Source organism: Maylandia zebra, linkage group LG23 (assembly GCF_041146795.1).
Source record: "Maylandia zebra isolate NMK-2024a linkage group LG23, Mzebra_GT3a, whole genome shotgun sequence".
NCBI classification, from domain to species: Eukaryota; Metazoa; Chordata; class Actinopteri; order Cichliformes; family Cichlidae; genus Maylandia; species Maylandia zebra.
In genome coordinates, this window is record NC_135188.1 from 39567471 (window position 1) to 39589418 (window position 21948).

General features: G+C 41.4%; 1 protein-coding gene across 2 annotated transcripts in view; it reads left to right on the forward strand.

Annotated features, from left to right (window-relative positions):
* The window catches only part of LOC101468878 (interleukin-1 receptor accessory protein-like 1-B), a 336508-nt gene that overhangs the window by 266463 nt on the left and 48097 nt on the right, over positions 1 to 21948 (forward strand). The window lies entirely within an intron of this gene.

The window sequence follows — 21948 nt, forward strand, 5'->3', positions numbered from 1 at the left end:
ATAACAGCAAAATTTATTTTATTCTAACAAATTCCTTGTCTGCAAAGGAAAAAGGAAAAAGTAGGATTCACTCACACAGTCGTGCATATTTCAGTCTGCTAGATTCCTGTTTGCTTTCTCTTATAATTCACAGTGTGCAGAAACAAATGTTTGTGAAACACACAAAAAAAAGCATCACAGTGGGAAACATTATCTCAGCAACTGCAGCCTGTTCACATTCAGTTGTTTACTTCTTTTCATGCAGTCACCATTTTCTTTCCTCTCACAGTAAAATGATCACAGAAAATCATATTCTAGCTATTCAATAATTGTTTCCAGTGACGCTTTGAAGATGGTTTTAGATAGCTGACATCTTGCCTTTGATTGTATTTACCCCCCATTGCTCCCTTAATTGGTTCCCTCTAATTTAGACAACTTGCTTGTTGAATGTTTTGTTCAGAGTGCCAAATATGTGAGGTTTGCACATATCTGGCACCCTAGGGAGAAGCAGAGATCATAAAAACCCAGACTTGGGCGAGATGCATGCGAATGCAGCTCCACAGACACACATCACGAGGCGCTGGAAGGGTCCGCATGAACTCAGCCCAGAGCTGCTGCGCTAAGACCTGAATGCCGTAGCTGCAGGACAATGTTGGGTGCCAGTTATGATTTTGGCACTTCAAGTTGACTCTATCACCAACTCACACATTGGGCTTGTTGCATTGTTATGTTGCCTCCTCCAAAAGCGCTAGTTTTGTGGTTCCACATCCACTGTTATGATAGTCAGAGCTCATTTAAACATAATAAAAAATAGCATAAATGAGTGAAACACAGAATTGAAATGCTAATTTGGTGGAAAACAGTTTCAAAACAAAGACATTTTTTAAAGAAAAACTGAGCAAACAACTCCTGAAGATGTCTTATTGTGTAGCTGTAAAGATGTAGAAGTAGCCGGCCTGTTGGGCATTTTTAGACAACGTATGATCAAAAAGTTGTCTAAAAATCAACAACCTGATTTTAACTTTGGACGATCTCACATTCAGGTCATCTTCTCAGACGTGTCCCGACAGCTTCCACTGCTGCTGCTGTTTGTAGATTGCTCTCTGAAATTCCTGAAATTCCTTACACCATGCAAATTTTGGTATCAGTCAGAAACTTGAACTTAAAAAAGGACTTCCCTTTTGATAACATAAAGACGATCCGGCAGACATCATACAGACAAAGAGTACAAGGAAACACAACAGGACTTACACTTAGAGGACTTAGAGATAGAAATAGCTACCAAATTTAAATCATGTTTTTTTTTTAATGATTTCAGAAACAGAAAACTTTAATGTCCATTGCAAAGCAGTGTAAATGTGTCTTAAAAGTAGCTCTCAGTGTAAACAACAGGAATAAAAGCATAAAAGCTCATCCACACATACATACATGCATATATCCCTACATGTAAACTTCATTGTGAACTGTTAATCATGTTAGCATCAGTTGAGATGAGTGATTTCTTGACAATATTATTTCTGACTGCAGGGACTCTATAGTGCCTGCCTGATGGGAGGAGTTTGAATGAGTTGGTTAAGGGGTCTGAGGAATTCACGAGTGATAGTCCTAGCTTTACATCCAACTGGCTGAATATAAAGATCTGATAGTGACGACTGTGTGGCGCTGGTTATTTTGTTTGCCTGTGTAATGACCCGTGACAGTTTGGATTTGTTTTTGACAGAAAGAAAGGCGTACCAGGATGTGACTGTTTAAGTAAGAACCAATTCAATGAGACTTTTTGCTTACGTTAAAACGTCCAAGTTTTCTCAGGAGAAAGAGAAGCTGCCTTTTTGGTAACATAGTCACAATGCAAGGAAAAGGATAGTGTTGTGTCTGTCTCAAGGCCCAGGTACCTAAAGGCATCTACCTGCTCCTCCACCTGCCCTTTGATCTCTAGTGGTTGAAACCACACGTGAGTCGCATCATCAGGTTATACTCTCTGATAGCAGCACAGCTCCTTGGTTTTTGAAACATTCTGCTCTAAGGAGGTCTGACCAATGAGAGTGATGAGTAAATTTACTTCCTGACAATATGATGCCAGGCTGTTAGAGTTCGTCCGAAACTCACCAAGACCACTTAGTCTGCGAAGTGTCATAATGTCCATATTACAGGTTGTATTATTTCTGTAAATAGAAGATAAAATGGGAGATATAACACAACCCTGTAGGACCCCTGTGTTTAGAACAAGGATTGGCTATTTATTGTCGTTGACTGTTGAGAAACCTCGGATCCATCTGTAGTTCAGCAAAATGTTTTTGTTGACAGTGTTGAAAGCCGAGTTAAAGTCCAGTCTTTCAGTGGTTGTTGTAAGTTTTTAAATCTGCTATATGTTTAACTGTTCAGCAAATTTGTAGAATCACCTCATTTGCTGAGCTCTCTAAACTTTTTGATCACACCACATAGTTGACCAAATTATCCAAAAACAGCCTCATATTGTAACAGTTGCGCATGTTTTGTAGCTTCCTGAACGTCCACGAAGAGAGAATACAAATACACGATTCACCTAAAAATGTCATCCTTATTGCTCATCGTTTTTCTCCCTTAACTTACTTACACAGACCAGCTGAGGATCAGAACCCAAAGCTGCTCTTGATTGAAATGCCGCAATGCTATAAGCTCCTCTTCCTCCCACCTTCACTCCCACTTGTCTTGGCACAGCTCCTGCACATTATCCTTCAAGTTCTGGCTGAGCCTTCGGTTTCCCTGCAGTGCTTCTCACAGTGTAGTTTCCCTTTGTAATAATACGAGGGGTGTCTTTTTTTGTAGAAAATGAAACGTTGTTGTTGTTTATCGGCTGGTCTAATGAGACTCAAGGATGTATGAGAAAGCTCCTTTTCTTCAGTGATGGCAGTCAGAACAAAGACTCCGCACATGCACTCCCTGCATTTGAATCTTAAAACAGTGGTTACCCAGAGTTTGATTGTGCAACATCCTCAATCTCTGGGCAACCACTCTTAATCAAGGTGATTTTCCAGGTTGCCTGGTGGGAGCCAATCTGCCTCCAAGCAATTGTGGTCCAATTCAGACTATCTGCAATGGCTCTCAGACCAGTTGGAGACCATTTGCAAATATTATAGATTGCCAAAACATTCCAATCAATCAGTCGGCACCAATGTGGACAACTTATCTGTGACTCAACTCTTTGCGACAGTGGACATTAGACTCGACCCTGGCTGTATTCTGCTTATATGCAAGGTTGCAGTTAAATCACTGTCCTCAAGCAACTACGTCATTTTCTGTTTCTGAGTTTTTGTTTCAAATCTGTAAAGTTCTATCTGGACTGTGAATGCAGGTATAGTTATTTTGAGTTTCGGTTTATATGAATTTCTGAATTATCAAAGTTAATCGCCATATTAACACAGATTACATGTCATTACTAACTTGAACCCATTCAATTGCAAATTGATAGCAAACTGATTGCAGACTGATATCACCTTGCTTTTAGGGCAGCAGCTGACAGAGAGTGGTCACAGACCTTGTCCTCACCTCTAACGCAGCCATATAAAAGGACACCACAAGTTAATTGCGCACAGTTGCAATAATTTTGGTTGTGCTATGGCCTCTAACCACTGTTTTCCCTAGTGTGGCTGTAGCATGAGGGAGAATGTGGGTGTTGTCGGTACAGATATGGGTTGAAACTACACACACATACACAGCAGCAGGGCAGCCTAGAAACAAAGAAGGGAGACTTTCTTTTGACCACACAAAACAAGTTAAAGATTTCACTCTGGTAATGTGCTCTTAAGAGAGACGCTTAACCCCAGTAGCCTTTGTTCATAACCCTTGACCCCTTTTTGAGGAGGCTAGGGAAATGAGTAACTGCTCTATGAGGGCAAGTACAGTATCGTATTGTATTGTATTGTATTATCTAACAAACGCATAGTGACATAAATTCTTTTCTCACTCTGCTGAGCGCTGAGATAAAGAGAGGGGGGTAAAAACACAAGCAAGACGTAGCCTGTCATATTAAAACAGCCAGCGGCAAATTGCACATCTAGGCTAATAAAAGCGACAGGGAAATTGCTGCCAGCAGATTTCCTCCAAATCTCCTCAGTAATTCCCCATGAGCCTTGGCATTACTGCCTCACTACCCAGGCTCAGATTAACCCCAAGCCAACCGCTCCCCATCCCCGGCCTTCATAACAATGCAGCTCGTGGCTTCATTATGCTACTTTCACGCCCTTTCATTTCATTTCTTATATGTATACATTGTCCTTTTGATCTCTGGAAACGTGCTTCCAATGTGATTTATTAGCTAGAGGCCACTATACAGGGCTGGTATAGTAACATGATGGGTGTTGGCTTTTCTTTGTTATCATGGTTAGCTTTGGGCAAATAATTCAAATTTTAGGACTTTTTAACACATTTGTGCTGCTTTGTAGACAAAGTAATTCATCCAAAAAATGTATCCCCACATTTATTATTGATTTAAAAAAAATGGTTGTGGCTCACAGTGTTATCAACCTCTGAAGACTACATGACTCATAATCTCTCTGGATGCTACACCGTTTCTAAGTTCTGCAGTACGCCTCTTAAAAAAAGCTCTACACACTTTTCTCCTCTGACTGTCTCCACTTCCCCCAGACTGCAGGTCAGTCAAACCTGCTGCGCCTCACCTCTTTAAGTATTTGACCTGGACCTGGTGTCCAGCCCCACACCAAGTCGATCAGCATTCAGGGCACCATTTTCTCCGGTCAGTACCCAGCGTCCATACCAATCTCCTGGTATCCCAGGTCACAGTGCAGGAAAAGGATGGATTATGGATTCTCTTTCTTCTCTCACCTTCTGTCACTTTTTTTTACCTCACTCTCACCTGCACCATCCCTCTGTGCTTCACCTCTATTTTGGAATAACATTACAGCAAAGAGCAGAGGCTATATTTTAGCAACACTGGTCCCAGCGATGGAATTGCAGGTTGGTCGGTCAATAAGTCAGTCCCTCAGTCTCTTTGATTCAAACAAAAAATATCCCCTAAATTACTTGATGGAATTCCACAATCGCCTAACTTTTCATCTCCTGCCACCAGCAGATCAAAGTTTTTATCTAGCCAGAGAAATATTTCATCATTTACAAGATGGATTGGCTCCAATATTCATTTGTGGCTGAGAGAATCTTAGTCTTTCTTTTTCGCTTCCTCTCTTGCTTCTTCTTCCTCTATCCTACTCTCGCTTAAAGTTTTGATATATATTATCTCTGAGTCAATTTGTCTAAGTGATATAAGTGAGCTGTGCCAGTGGCACTAACAGCAGGGCTATAAAGCATATTCTCCTGCAGACTCAGTGAGACAGAAGGGTCGCTTTCAACAACATAAACATATACTGCGTCTGTTAACTTTACCAAAAGGACATTTTCTCTAGATTTAAAGCATTGTCTTTGATTTATTCAAATAAATTCATTATTTAATCATGCCTTAATTATTTGATATTCATCACCAGATAGCAGATGGCTGCCTCTCCCTGAGCCACGCACTCCCTGAGGTTTCTTCCTGTTAAAAGGGAGTTCTTCTTCCCTGCTAGTCATAGTATTTCTGTGCTCATAGATGGTATAATAAACTAATAACAACAACATGTACTGCCATGTTTCCTAAATTAACTTCAGTGTTTCATCTAGTTCAAATTAATATTCCCATAAAATCTCTATCAACTGAACACGCTATAATTTTTAATAAGTAACATTTTTATTTAATATAACACTTGTGTTGATGTTTCCAGACTCATAAAGTCAGATTAACTCAAGTCCCTGGTGAAAACTTCCAGTGTGTATTTAGGCAAATGAAGGTCTGCCAGGGGAATATGCAGGAGCATCTGATAGGTATCCTCTCATCAAAGCACGGCGCTCAGGCCATCAGAAATTCTACGCATCCCTCTGTGGAATAACTGGTTGTTTACCTGCAGAGAGAGTAAAGGCGGGGCAGCAGCCAAGACTGACTGAAAGTGAAGAGAAAGAAAGAGAGTAGGTTGTGTAATTTGATCTGCCCATGCTGGGAACTCATCAGTATGCTGCTCATATACACCCCCACCCGTGCTACGTGCACACAGACGAATATAAGCACGCAAGTATGGCAGTCAGGATAGACGATGATAAGACTAATGCAGTCATGTAAACACTGCATCACACTTACTGTGCCACAGATTCATCATTTCCAGTCCATACAAAAACACGCATGTGCACTAACCTCAGTTCTGCTCGTGTCCCCTTGCTTTTTACTCATATTTAAGGCTATGTGGTTGCTGTTCACTTTTTTCTAAAACAATAGCTTTACTTATTTGTCGGTTAACCAGTTTTAGGTCTAAATGTAAAACCCTATTTAACATTTAAACATCATGTATTCAAAGAGTTGTGTATTAAGCACATTATTCAGGTATTTAAAAGTGAAATGCACCACATGAGGGCTAAGGGCTAGGCCTCTGTGACTGAGGCCTAAGCTCAATAAAACCATGCCTATTACATCAAAAAGGGAAATATCCAGATCTCATTACAAATGAACTGTATGAAAATATACAGGTAGAGTCGCTTTGATGTCCTACATTGGTCTACAGACTACTGTTTTGGATCCTTGAGTTTGGCATTTTGGCTCGGCATCTTGGGTGTTTGAAGACATGAAAATAATTGGATTAGAAGGCAGACCAGGGGAGCCGTCAGCTGATGCTAGTTTAGCCCTCCGTAATATACCGACGATTTGTCACGTCCTGAGGCGTTCCACGGGAACGCGGAAGGTCACCTTTCGCGTCCCTATGCTACGCACCGGGTTGTGGATGAAATCCAGTAGAACGACTGTCCCGTGGTAATAGACATTCCAATGATGTATTCCAGCCCTAACCATAACCTTATCCCTAACCTTAACCACCACTTTAATGACGTTAGTGTTTTCCAAAGCAATTTAAGTCAAATAAACGTACATGTGTAGATTCATGCCAAACGGTTCTCATGTCTCCTCATCTTTCCGATCTCGTAATACAGGGATGTATTGGGTGCCCGGAAGCATAACATACCGACGATTTGTAAAATGTTACGCTTTGGGAGTGAGAACGTGTTGGATAGCTAGCTTGGTTAGCACAATCTTTCCAATGCTAAAAGCAATATTAACTTTTGCTAGTAAAAAAGAGGTTTAACAAAGAACCTAACAAAGATGTGAAAGCAGGATTCTGTTTACACGACAGTGCAGTAAAAACAATAATTTCAAAATTAACGTATAACCTGACAAATAATTGTGTCTTTACCAGAATCGTGCAGCCCCATCCTGGGTTTTTATCAACGTCTGTGGATTAATGCTGCAAAAACCAATTCTCATGTCTTTAATATTTATATATAACCGCAGCAGAAAAGTGACTCTGGAAGTTAGTGATATCTATGTATATGATTTCTAAATTTACCTTGACATATAAAATAGTTATCTTCAGTCCCACTAGCAAAACCACTCACTCCTGAAACACAAATATCTGACATTCTTTCTATTTTGCTCTCTATGCCTCATCTGAACTGATTATTTGGGATTGAGCAGAGCTTGTCATGTGCTGTATTGCTTCTAATTTTATTGGAAATCCTGCTGATACAGTATTTGAGATATTTTGTGGATTATCAGTGATGACACGGTGGATTATACAAGCACTGCTTAGATCTTTACAGTACAGAAGCTACTAGTCTGATAGTGGATGAGGCGAATAAGCCCAAATGCGCCTGCTTGTTTACAGATTATAGCAGATGTTTGTCAGTATTTTTTATTTTATTTTATTTTATTTTATTTTTGTGAAACTTGGTGGCTGCAAACGTTGATAAAGGCGTTTTTGGTGACAAGTCTGGATCACAAAACTGTGGTGTTGGATAAGACTGCCAAACAGAAATGCTTTTGCCATCTTTTGCACTGCAGGGGTAATATTCCTGTCACATCTGCATCTTTGTCATTATTCTGTACCATCACTGCATCAAGTAAAGGGTCAGCAGATGCTATGACTGTGAAATACGCCACTATTCCAGACCACACGTGTTGAGATGATTTTCTCATCCATCATACATGCAGATATTTGCATTTCTGTGGTATTTACAGCATGAAATATGCATCTATTTGAGGGTCACAGAGCAGACTGGCAGATCAGCACTCGCACCCTTAAATTTATGCACACATTATGATATCCCTCTTTAAAATGTTTTCCGACTTAAGGTCATAATTTACCTTGCTTCCACCTACTTCCTCTTCTCTCTCTCCCACATCTTGATAGGGTTGCTTGTAATTTATTGCATTGTTTTTAATTAAATGGATGGCAAGAAGCTTTAAGTGCCCGGCAGTTCCAAGATGTGCCATTTCTTATCTGAATTCTAAATTCTGGGCACACCTACTGTAAAGCGGGACTATAAAGCTGAATAGGTCCCAAACTGCGTCTTAGAGGGACTGAACAGTTAGACAAATGTCACCTTTAGAAGGGAAGAGCGGGGATAATAAAGCGACGCCTGGGTAGTGGTGAATACAAACTTCACAGACATCGGGACACCACAGATTCATGGTTTCAGCAGTCAGCCGGGAACCAGTCTGGCACAGAGGATCAGAGAGGAAACAGCTTTGGATTACAGAGATGCTTGCCTTGATAAAGAAGAAACTTAAATTAAATGGAGTCACAGCAAACTCCGTCCGACACTGCTTCTCTCAGCAAAGAAAATAGCACTTATCCGCATGTTCTGCGGTGTCCTATGAAGCAACATTGCAGTAAAATGAAAGGGAATTTAGGGTCATTTTGTTGAGTAAATTTGTTTTTAAATACATTTTTTTAATTAGTTCATTTAGCTGTTTTTTGTTGGGTTTTTTGTAGTCCACATCATAGCGCTGACCCGTATGTGCACTTCTCAAAGCAGTGACTCTGAATGAGTGCTACAAGTATTTTAGACTTCCTCTGCAGTAGCCATGGTTAGTATGGCCAGGTTAGCTAAAGTACATCAACTAACAATTATAGTTTCTCTTAAGATTCATGAGAAGCTGAAAAGGTTTGGACAGACAATACTAACTTAAAGCAGTGGTTCCCACACTTTTTTGGCTGGGCCCCCCTTTGTTTTAGAAGAAAAATGTTCCCCTCGCACAAACGCATCCTCCAACCACACACACCCATATTTTGTTTTCAAACTCCATTGCGGTTTATTTCACACCTCAAACATTTAGTAAACAAGTAAGCAAATACAAGTAATCTGCAATAAATTACAGGTAGTAATAAAATAAATTACTAACTCTTTTACGCTACGCACACCTGCACGGGTATTTTTGAAATCGCAGCTGTTTCTGTGCGTTTGGACCTTTGGTATTTGATTTGACTTTTTAAAACTCCTTTTTTGCGTTTATGCATGGACGAGGAATACAGAGTTCGTCACGCAACGTCAATGGTATGTGCCTTTTTTCACGTCACGCTGTGCGCCACATTATTGTTTACATGAGATGAATTGCAGGATGGCAGATAGACAAAATACTGTTAATCTGACTATCTGCAGGTTTTACATGCTTACACACGCAGTTACTGTCCCTCCATTTACAAAGGCAGAGGCATCATGGTGTGATTATTTTACTTGTAGTTTTATTTTTCTCTGTGTAATAATATTCAACATTGCTATCAATACATTTTTCAAAAAATGCCTCTCTGTGCAAAATGGGTTTAAAAACAACGACGCAGGGAAAACCAATAATGCAGGGGAGACCTACCTCCGCACTTGTGCAGGTGAAGCCAAAGGGAAGATATGCTTCACCATATCTTCTAGTCTTTGGCTTAGAATGAAGTTGGTTTGGAAACATATTCAGCGATGCTTCATCTCCTGCTTTGCGTTTGTGTGGGCCCCCCATGCTAGCAGTGTCCAAGGATTCTTTTTTTTTTTTTCCCCTTTTCATACCGATGGTTATTGGTGGTGGGCATTTATACAAGTAAAACTGAAAACCAACAAAGAAATCCAGTTTGAATTGAGTACAGACAGACACAGTTTCTCACTCTGACAGGTAATGTTTGAGCCCCACTGCCTTACAGTATAATACTAGCTAAAGCATGGTCATGTCTTTATAAAGAAAATATTCAGCAGCAAGAGTCCTGGGTGACAAAAAGCAAGTCAATTTGACTATCCACCGTGGGAGCTCAGATGTGTGTCTGAATCACCAGCACTATGGACTGTATGAGGCTATTCTGTATGAATAGCATTAAAAGTTATTTTCCATGTAGACCAGGTCATTGGAGAGTGCTCCTCAAAGGTTATTTGTTTGAGCGATTCACAAGACTGATTTTATTCCAGTGGTGATCTGACATTCAGCAATCACGGCTAGATGACCTAGATGACCCTAAAACATTAGAATCCTTGATTTTGCAAATGCATCACTCAACCAGACGCACCAGCGCCCCCAGGGAGAACTTTCGTCGCCTTTTTTCATGGCACATTTGTACCATCGTACTGACATTTTGTCGTCCCCAGATGCTCGCGCCAATCTTTTGGAAATGCACACAGATGGATCCGCAGAGGCTTTTTAATACACATTATCAGCTTTACATTGTTTCAAGCATGACAGTTGTGGCCATGCAGCCCAGAATCCCAACATGCCCTTTTTGAACAAGGTGAACATGAATTTGTTTCCTTCCATATGTTCATGCAAATAGGGAGGATAGCAACATGGCAACATACAAGTAATACAAAATGTGCACAGAGCTCTTTTTTTGTGAACATGATGGACAGGGAGAAAACAGCAGGATGCTGTGTAGATGATGCCCGCTCTCAGCAGAGCTTTAACCTTTCCTTCAACATTCTTCCTGCAGAGTATATTAAGAAAATACTTTTTCTTGCTTATTTGCTGTGTATTTTGTTTTATGCATTTAATAACAGGCCAGTATATTAAAGGCCACCTTTGACTTATAAACTCTGTCATAGGTTATTAGATTGTTCTTCCTGCTCACTCAGTCAGTCATATTTTTCTCCTGATTCTTCACTCATGAGTGAAATGTGCTTATTTCTAAGACATACCACAAGATGCAAGAAAAAGAATAAAGGTCAGATGGTAGACAAAGGTGACTAAATGGTTAGGAAAAAAATAAAATTAAAAACCTCAAATCTTTTATCTGCTCAACTTTATGGGCTAACAGGGGAACAGGCGTCACGTAGGCGTGAGACTATTTTAGTCAGTCGTCCAATCCAGCTCTTCAGATCCCTTAAATTAAAGCTGAAAGTCTGCACTTTAATGACATATTGTTTGATTTCAGCAAGATTACTAAGTACAAATACAAGGCAATATCAAATTACTTAACGAGTTGACTCTATTATTTTCATTATTGCCGACATAACGATTTCATTGTTAACAATGAAATAGCGGGTGGCTGAAGTTTAATTAGCAATGCATTTCCAATTTATTAACAACGGCTTTTAAAACTTCTAAACATACGAGTAAATACATTTCTGATAAATATTATTGTTAGTAATGATTTGCGCCGCTTTAATGAACTGTAAAAATATTCCTTTGAAATGAAGGCTTCTGGCGTGAAAGAAAACAAAATGTTCTCCTTTTGTCTAAGAATAGGTGATAAAACTGAAGAAAAGTGCACTGCAGTACCGACATCTCATTTCCACATGTATATTTGCTGGAACATCTCAGTACATGCATTCCTACCACTTTAACGCAACACTCCCACCGTGTAAACCCGCTCCTCTACTTTTCCCACCTCTCCCCTGAGAAGTGTGATGCAATGATTTCCAAACCCACCAACACTGTCTCCACCCCTTTGCAGCTTGATTTAGGACGATAAGTTAACAGCTGCTTCCCCGTCTGATGATTTTTTTTTTTTTTTTTTTTTTAAAAATGTTCCACTCTTTCGCTTCACGTTGGCCCTTAGTTAAGTTGCTGCATGGACTTCCTTGCTCATTCAGCGCACGTGTGCTGCAGATATCCAATGCAGTTCATCCTGTAACACTAGGAAAATCACCTGCAGTCCCAACCACTCTGCTGTGTCCTGTTCTCATTACATGGACACCCAGGAGAGGGTATGGATATAGCTATGCTCCCTTGCTCTCCACTCACTACTCTTTCTCTCTCTCTGTCTCAGTCTCTCTCCTGCTCACTGAGCACAGTAAGCTGTCTTGATCTTGCTGGTGAGTTTGCTCCACTGGACCATTTAGGGACTAGATCCTTCTTTTTTTTACTGATGGTTTAGGAGACAAGGACTATGCTGCAATAAGGTCTAACCAATAAATGCTTTGGTGAACCCCCAACATGCAGTAAAAAGGGCAAATTTTCCCTGGTTTTGATTTAGGAAAATCTTCATCCAGCACACAGTTACATACCATTCTTTGAATTACACAAGCTCATCCAAAATTTGTTAAATGAACTAGAAATCCAACTGCCAGCCAGGTCTTATCACCCAACACCAGTTCCTTCCCTCACTAATGCTCTTGTGGTTGGATGGGAACAAATCCCTGAAGCCTTGTTCCAAAATCTTGTTGAAAGCTTCCCCACAGGAGATGGACACTGTTACTGCAGTTAATACCCATCCTTTTTGGTCAAAGAAAAATTGTGGCTGGTGTATCTACTGCTGGAGTCAGTTTGTTGATCTGTCTGCTGAACGTCAACCTTAGAGATTTTTTTAACATAGTATCTTAAAAATCATGTTAGAAAAAATGGTTGTAATTCATAAGTAGTTAATGCAAAAATATCTTTATTACAGTCACTGAATTAAAGCTCAGAGTCTGTGTTTCAGTTGCGTATTGATTCTGTTTCACTTCACGTCTGTTGTGGTGGCATGAAGAGCCAGAATTGTAACTATGATCTTAAACTTTATTTCCAAGATTATAAATGTCAGATGAGGATGGATGGACTAAACATGTTGTAACTCTAGTGATAACTCACTGTAAATTTAAAAAATAAAATAACAGCCCATGAAAACTAAGAAAACAGGCAACCTAAATAAGTTTCAAACTGCATTATAGTTGTGAATGTTATCCTTACGCTCTGTTGCTTAAGATTCAAGTTGAACCTTTCTAGCAGTGTAACAATCATCCTTCACATTGTCATGCCTGCTACTCATTTTCATATCATCTGGACATTTCTAGAGTGATACTGTTTATTCCGATTGCACCCCAGGAGCATGATATTGGTAGTGCTAAAGACGCCTGCAGCACAAGGAATGCAAGCTGAAGTTTGGAGGTTTATTTACATGGAGAGACTCCTTTCACTGGGAGTGTCACTGGCTTGTTTAAGAGTGTGTAGGTGTGAGTAACACCATGCTACACTGTAATTTGTCAGGAATGAGCCAGACCGGGGCTAGAAATAGTATTTGATAAATTCAGCAGCTCCTGAAAGTCAGCCATGCAACTGCCATGAGTCATAACATTTATTAACAAGCAAATTCAAGTGAACATAAGCAAGGCTGGATGGAGGCTGGCTGAGACTTTTTCAGCAGAGACCCTCTCTTCAGCAGGAGTAGATTTGGTTTGCAGTCAGGAAAGGCTCCATGCCGACTGCAGGCAGAGAACATACTGGGTGCCGGGGACAATAGTTAAGGAAAGAAAATAAAATCATTGAAAGCACTGCTTTTGGTAAAAGTGGATTCAGCCTGAGCATCGAACCACGGGGAGCTCCACTGATGAAATGGGAATGCTTGGGGTATGGGCATGCTTGAAAGGTGACCCAGCAAGGTCTTGAGGAACATTCAGTTCAGTGCTATCACTCTATGTTCCATTGTGTATCTGTGTCTTTCACTTCCATCCCAACCACACTTTCTACTTTTTTTATTCCTCTCTTTAGCCATAAATACATGAAGCCACTGAGGGTTCCTCTAGATGTCCCTCTTTGGTCTGCGTAGCCCTGTACTAAACCCCAGTGACCATCCAGGTCCTGTTGTTATCCAGTCGCTGCTGTGTCACCATGAGATAAGCGTTTTTGTTTTTTGTTTTTAAATCTCAGGACTTCAAATTATCACCAGAACCAATTATGTTACGTTTCAATAACATCAATTCTAAAGTGCTATGATATTTCAGTAGATAGCTATCATACAAATGCACTGAGTAGGGCTGTCGGTAAAAGATGATCCTCAGATACAAAGTGACACAAAAAATTTCTATTACTCATTTGCAACAGCACTCATACGACGGTGCTGTTTCCCCCCTGACACAGCCCCTCCTCTCACTAGCAGCTGAACACCAAAACAATACCACAACTGCCTTAAAAGAAACTTGGACAACCCTGTTGCCAACACACTCGTATTTATTGTACGGGGTTAGGAAAGCTCCCGTTCAGACATTATTGAAGTATTATCAAACAGTTACAAATGTTAACATAGCTAGCACACAGGTTAACATTAGCGTCTGTTGAGTTATTACTAAGCCTGGATTATACACTCAACAAAAATATAAACGCAACACCTTTGTTACTGCTCCCATTCCCCATGGGATGGACGTAGAGACCTAAAATTCATTCCAGATACACAATATAACCATCCCTCCCAAACAGTGGTCACAAATCAGTCCAAATGTGTGGTAGTGGGCACATCTGCTATATTGAGATAATCCATCCCACCTCACAGGTGTGCCACATCAGGATGCTGATCTGACATCATGAGTAGTGCACAGGTGTACCTCAGACTGCCCACAACAAAAGGCCACCCTGGAATGTGCAGTTTTTTGCGCTATTGGAGGTCTGGGGACCCAGAACCGGTCAGTATCTGGTGTGACCACCATTTGCCTCATGCAGTGCAACACATCGTCGCATGGAGTCTATCAGATTGTCAATTGTGGCCTGTGGAATGTTGGTCCGCTCCACTTCAATGGCTGTGCGAGGTTGTTGGATATTCGTGGGAACTGGTACACGCTGTCGTATACGCCGGTCAAGCACATCCCGAACATGCTCAATGGGTGACATGTCCGGTGAGTATGCTGGCCATGCAAGAACTGGGACATTCTCAGCTGCCATCTGCCCTGAACAATGTGAACCATGATTCATCCGTGAAGCGCACACCTCTCCAACGTGCCAGACGCCATCGAATGTGAGCATTTGCCCACACACGTCTGTTACGGCGACGAGCTGGAGTCAGGTCAAGACCCCGATGAAGACGACGGGCATGCAGTTGAGCGTCCCTGAGACGGTTTCTGACAGTTTGTGCAGAAATTGTTTGGTTGTGCAAACCAATTGTTCCAGCAGCTGTCTGGGTGGCTGGTCTCAGACGATCTTGGAGGTGAACCTGCTGGATGTGGAGGTCCTGGGCTGGTGTGGTTACACGAGGTCTGCAGTTGTGAGGCCGGTTGGATGTGCTGCCATATTCTCTGAAACGCCTGTGGAGACGGCTTATGGTTGAGAAATGAACATTCAATGCACGGGCGACAGATCTGGTTGACATTCCTGCTGTCAGCATGCCAATTGCACGCTCCCTCATTGCTTGTGGCATCTGTGGCATTTTGCTGTGAGACAAAACTGCACATTCCAGGGTGGCCTTTTGTTGTGGGCAGTCTGAGGTACACCTGTGCACTACTCATGATGTCAGATCAGCATCCTGATGTGGCACACCTGTGAGGTGGGATGGATTATCTCAATATAGCAGATGTGCCCACTACCACACATTTGGACTGATTTGTGACCACTGTTTGGGAGGGATGGTTATATTGTGTATCTGGAATGAATTTTAGGTCTCTACGTCCATCCCATGGGGAATGGGAGCAGTAACAAAGGTGTTGCGTTTATATTTTTGTTGAGTGTATTTGTCATGTCTTCAAGTCCACTGGGGTCCACTCAGGCACAGGTGGCTTAAGTTTCTAACTGCGAAGAGTCATTGGTGAATAATTTACTTTATTGTGAAGCAATTACTATTAATATAACTATTAATTGCCAAGGACTTAAGGCAAACAAAGAAACATATAAGAAATGACTGCTCAGCTCGGGTCTCATGTTGTGTCCAAGTGTAATCTGGTCTTCAAGGTAGCAGCTACTGGCTATGGCAAATTACAAAATGATAAATGTAATGCTGGAGGAAAACAAAAGTATTTGTATTAAAAAGTGTTATTTTTCTCTTAAAATCCCAAAATGAAGCTGAAAAAAAGTCCACAAAAAGTTTTTTGGACCACCGAGAAAATATGGCGCCAAGTCACCAGAAACAAAGGAAATAAACAAAACGTATAGCTGAATACATTTGCACCAACCGGTAATTTTGTCATCTTAATTTTGAGAAATCTCTTCCTGTGAAAATGATATTGTACATTGAGCATTTACCCAAATGTTGGTACTGAGTTTGAAAATCTATTTTGACAACCAAAAATCATGATGGGCAAGAAGACGTGGGTTTTAACTAATGTTTCTGTGCTTTGTTTTGGTTTTTTTCTTTTGGATTAAAGAGATGTATTTGAGTCAGCAGCAAAGCGGGTGCATCCCAACTCAGAAACCTAAGTGGCGTTTAGGAAAGAAACAACAGCACTAACTGATGCAAAGCAAAGAAAAACCATTACGCCTCAAAGAAAACACTTCACAATGCCTCACATAACCATTAGCAAAAATAGCATCTGCTTCATAGTTGACATGGCAACTGCTGTCAACATCTGATGCTTTTCTAATTGTTGTAAAACCCCACTTCCTCCATTCAATATGGCATTTCTCTAATGTTTTGTGAAGTACCCTTTAAGTGTTTCATTAATGTCTAATGAGCTTTTCATTAAGAGAATTCAACTGTGACTTCTCCACAAGATTATAAGCAACGCAGGGTTTAACGTTGGTAATGATTCTGCTGGACTGGGCGGCAATAATAGGTGCTGCTTTTGTGCTAAAGTACGTTGTATTATGAGAACATCAATGCAGAGAGTGGGTGTTGAACTTTGCAAATGTCATGCTGTGTTCCACAAGGCTTGAATTGGACTTGTTATTAACCCAACCCCCAGCCTGTTTGTTTCCCACTCCCCGGTAATATTCAGCCATATTACCTTATTTAATTTCCAGACACGGCTCGTCCCCGCCAAAAGTAACACCGATCCAAGAAAATTGTAATTTCACAACACATCACCGAGCATTTCCTATTACGATTGCCACATGTTAACATGCTTATAAAGTTCAGGAAAACAGCGCAAACATTGTATTATGTCTCTTGATATCTGCTTCACCTGCATTAATTAGTGGAAACGGCAGCGGCAGTTTGCCTGCTTAGTGATAATGAGGTGCAGTGCTAAGTATGAATAACAAGAGATTGACCATACGCGAGGGGGAACATAACTAAATGACTACTGAATAAAGCACAGTCAATGGCTGCCTTAAAATGCATGATTGGAGAGGCTTAGGCTGTAATAAGCAAAGCAAAGTGAATGCTGAACAGAGAGACAATTAAACCGCCACATCTGGCAACGCTGATGTGAGTGGGTACCCAGCCGCCGCAATTACAGGCCTCTGTCACTACTGTAACCCTTTACTGCCTGAACACAGCACTCGAGCAGATGATGAAGGCAATGCTTAAAGTTTTCAGAGCTTCTACTCCCGACTGGCCACAAATGGATGTTTGACCAGGACCACTTGGCGTCCTAATTTTAACACACTATGTCCCTTTCATGGTTTCCCCTCCACAACAAACTTCTCCATTTTTTCGGTAGCCACATACTCAAGTCCTACCCAGTGTCATGGTATAGTGCTTCTATTGAAGTCAGACTAGCCTGGACCATAACGGGTACCCAGTGTGTTTAAAAAAATGATGCCGGGAACGCTAGAATGTGGAAGTTCGGTGAAAGATCATTCTCATGAGCATAGGCCTGCTGAATCTGGGAAAACCCCATTAAACCATCAATTATCAGCTTATTCAATTTCTGGCCTTTTTCTCAGTCAAGATAACTGTCCTTCTATCCTTCTCCTCCGCGGGGCAATCTTCAAGTTATTTTATGTTGAGTTGCATTGAAGGTGAATTCATCAGAGCAGAGAGAACAAGTCAGCAACCAGAGAAACTGGGGAGAAAAGAAATTTCCACTAAAGTCAAAATAACACCCTGACATTTTGCAAAGATGTTGTTGGTGATGTTATGTGCTTCCAGTCATTTAGTGCTTTTCTAGTCTGTCTTAGGCTTAACTTCTGAGTCATATTTTACATTCGAGCAGCACTTTTGTGTTTTCACTTCAAGCACGTTTTTCTAACTCACGTCCATGGCCAGTTTAGAGTCAGCAGTTTGCCTAACATGCATGTCTTTGGACTGTGGGAGTGCCCACTCAGGCACAGAGGGCACATGTAAACTCTGCACAGGAAGGCCCCACTTTACGACCATCAACCTGCTGAGCACACTTTGCAAGAAGTTGTTGTTATTGTTGCCACTCAGAATTCATGAATTAGCTTCAAATCTTGAAGCAGTCTTTCCTACTGCAGCTGATTTCTGTTAACATAAATATTGCATTAAAGCAATTTTGCCAAGATCTAAAACCTGTGTGTATTAGCAGTAATTTGAAAATTTGCTGTTTATGTATAATGTTGTCTTAAATTGCAAGCTTCCAAATGGCTTTTCATCTCGCCACAAACATTAAACCTTCTGTATGCCGTACGCGTCTTCAGTGCTGTTCAGATCACGAGTACTGAAAAGCTTAGCCTCTTCCCTCTGAAGTATTTTACCGCTAGCTGCAATTTATTCAAGGCTGTTAAAAGCGAAGGAATAAAGAAAACAAAGGCTTCCCTACTCAAGAGCTTGATTGTTAGGATCTGAATGGGAAACGCTGGTAGATTAAGTCGACATGGATGGTGCACGCACTGCATGCAGATGTAGTGATGTGTAATCGTCAGCACACAAGGGCAGTACAATGCTCTATTCACTCAGTGTAGGAAGTCTTTCAGTTCTCCCATGTGTGGGATTCCTCTTTCAAACTTTTTCTAGCTGTCTTTTTTCCTCATATTTCCACTTTCTTTAATGTCAGAGATGTAGAAATGCATACATCCCCGCTCCTTTTCCCTGTATTCTTCTTTGGCAACTCACGCTTCCACAGCTTCAAGTCTGTCTCCTTTGCCACGGGAATCTTTGCTGACGTCTCCGTCCTGCAGCCACAGCGACTGAGAGAGATGCTCTGGAGGCTCAGAGAGATAAGAGAGGAGAGACAATCGCATTAAGACTCACTTTACCCCCCTGACCAAGACCAGAGGTTGGGATTTGAATGTTAAAATCAGTAAGCTTAAATCCCTGCATGGCCATTTGTGCATTTCCCAGACTGAGCACATTACTTCCTTCTCTGCAGCCTTTAGCTGCTCGCAACTACACCGGCACAAATTAGCACGGCATCGTTAAGGGAATAACACGCAGCCATATGCACGAGGAGCTCCCTTGGAGTGAGTCTTAGAGAATGACACTGTGACTGGTGTCTGCACAGCAGTCTAGCTGTCGACGCTACAACACAATATGCTGTTCGAATCTATGGGTGAAGCCTCTTGACATCAAAGGTGGCAAAAAAAAGAAAGAGAGGAACCGTGTTTCCTTTTACTGTTCTCTGCACCTGTCAAAATGGTGTGTTTAGGGTCTTTTTTTTCTTGTTTTTGTTGTTTTATTTGCTGCTACTGCACACACCAGCCCGCCTCCTTTGTAACACCACAGAGACCCCTAGTGGAATTGAGAAGTGTTGCAATGTGTCTGAAAGTGTGTGCGTGTGTGTGTCTGTGTGGTCCAGGACAGATCCCACCATCCCCAAAACTCATTTTCTCTGTCTCTTTCATTTTCGCACTCTCTCTCACACACACGCACACACAAGCCTTATCTTTCAGCTGTGGACAACTTTTCTTTTTTCTTTTTTTTCTTTTTTTTGAGCCGTGAGACAAAATGCAAAACTGCCTCCTCCCAGCCTCCACACACGCACACACACACACCTCAAATTCAGGGCCTTTTCTGCATCTCCAAGCCAGATTTTCCCTGTTAACGCTTTAGCTATCATCTCAGTGCACTAGACTGCACTAGAGGGCCAAATTAGAGCAGGCCTTGGTAAAATAAAATCCCTTTATCTTTGAACTAGCAAGTACCCAATTATACGCCACAGTTATCTCCCATCTCACAGACTTCTGAGTCCTCGCCACAGGCCAATGAGCACGGAGAGCTAATGAAGAGATGCTGAATCACCTTTTTGCCTTCCTGGACACACAACTGGTGGAGCCTCCTTGATCAGCTGCCACTTTTTTATGCATTAGAGTCATTCTCCAACTTTGATGAGGTGGTTCTTCTTCCCCCCCCCCCCCCCCCCCCCGGCAGCACAGGGCACTGATTCACGGATATGCCGTCGGTTGCGGCATACATATGATTAGCGTGAAAGAAGAGTGAGAGGTCTCTAATCCCGAGCAGAGAAGAGAAAACGGGTTTTAAAGTGGTTTATCTGCTTCCAGTCACAGAGGATGTAGAAAATGAAGCGATGCAGAGAGAGGAACTCCTGCTGATGTGAAAGACGAGGCTTGATATGGGTCTTCTGTGCGTGACCCTGATCATCCCAGGAAGTCGATCTGTATATCACGCTGCCTGTTTGTACAGAAAAATTACCTGAGGTGTTGGAAGCTTTTTCTCTTCCTGTTTTCAGCCTTGTTAAACTTTTACATGTGCTTCAATTTTTGTGCTTTCTACAGCTTTGGTTCTTATGGATATGGATTTATTTCATTTCCCAGTTGGTCAGCATTTTAAGATATTTAACTCCTTAAGCTCTAAGCCGTTATGTTAGAATACCCATGTAAGAAAGAGGTTTTTTTTTTAATGTAGCACCAAATCACAAGAAGAGTATATTGTAATAAAAAGACCCTACAACAATAAGAAGGAAACCCCAACAATACAATGACCCCCTAAGATGACCCCCGCAGCACCCAGCTAATCAACACCACCAATGGTGGTCAGTGTTAACTCAGGCCTTCGTGACACAACCCTGCTCCATTTATCTTGCAACCAGCAGTAGGAGTGAAATGGCTTGTGGTCCTCTGTGGTCAAAAATACCCTTTTTATCGATAAGATTGCATACTGGAAAGAAGATGCTTAAGAGTACCCAATGCTTTTCAGTGTAATGACAAGGTGTCTCATCCAAGCATTCATATGGAGCTGGAAGTGAGGCAGGTTTCAGTGTTATCACCACTTCTTTGAGATGCCAGCAGCTTTGGCTAAGCATCTGATGCCCTTGGAATGACAGCGGGCTCACTGACAGCCCTCATAATGAGATTATTGTTCCTAGGTGATAAAAGTAAGGCCACTTCCACTTCATGCATTAATTTGTATGTAAAGCTTTATCTCTAAACTTATGTGCAGGCCCCTTTAAACATTCGTTCTGTCAGTCGGTGCTTTTGCTCTTTCAAAGTTGATTTTTGGCATCTTTTAAAGCACAAGTTTGTTTTTGTTTTTTTGACCATGGTATCTAACAGGGCCAACCTCTTCCAGTCTTGATAGGTTAGGTTGTCTGGCAGTAATTCACAGGTTTTCACTTCTTGGAAGTTGCTTGCACCCAAATGGTGATAATGGTTATGAAACAACCACCATTACCGTGCACTGCTGAGCACTTAAAAAGGAATTTGGGTGCAATCAAGCCACTGCGCTGTAGCACGGATTTTTGCCAGAGAGAATAAACACCTTTTATTTTCTGATTCACACCGAAAGCTGCATGTTAGTTGTATGAAGTATGAATGAAGGCTGACTTAGGCACAGTCTGCTTCCACAGACCCATAAGGGCATATCCTCTTATCGCAGAAATAAAAGTATAATTGAGTCGATAATGTGCAATTTGAACTCCTGCTTAGGCTGTGCGGTTTGAATTGTGAGTTTTGCATTCATTACCAGCACAAGCCACCTCCTCCTTAACAGCCGTACCGCACTGTGGTGTTTAAACATTTCCAAAATACTTCCTGCAAAATACAGCGATGTAAATGTAAAAGTGGGATCTGACAGAGAAGGGAGCTTTGGAGGAGGGTAAAGAGCTTTTGTGAAGGTACAGTGGTGTTACAAAGTTGGCATGAAAGAGGGTTCAAGAGCGCGTTTATAAGTTTAAGAGGGT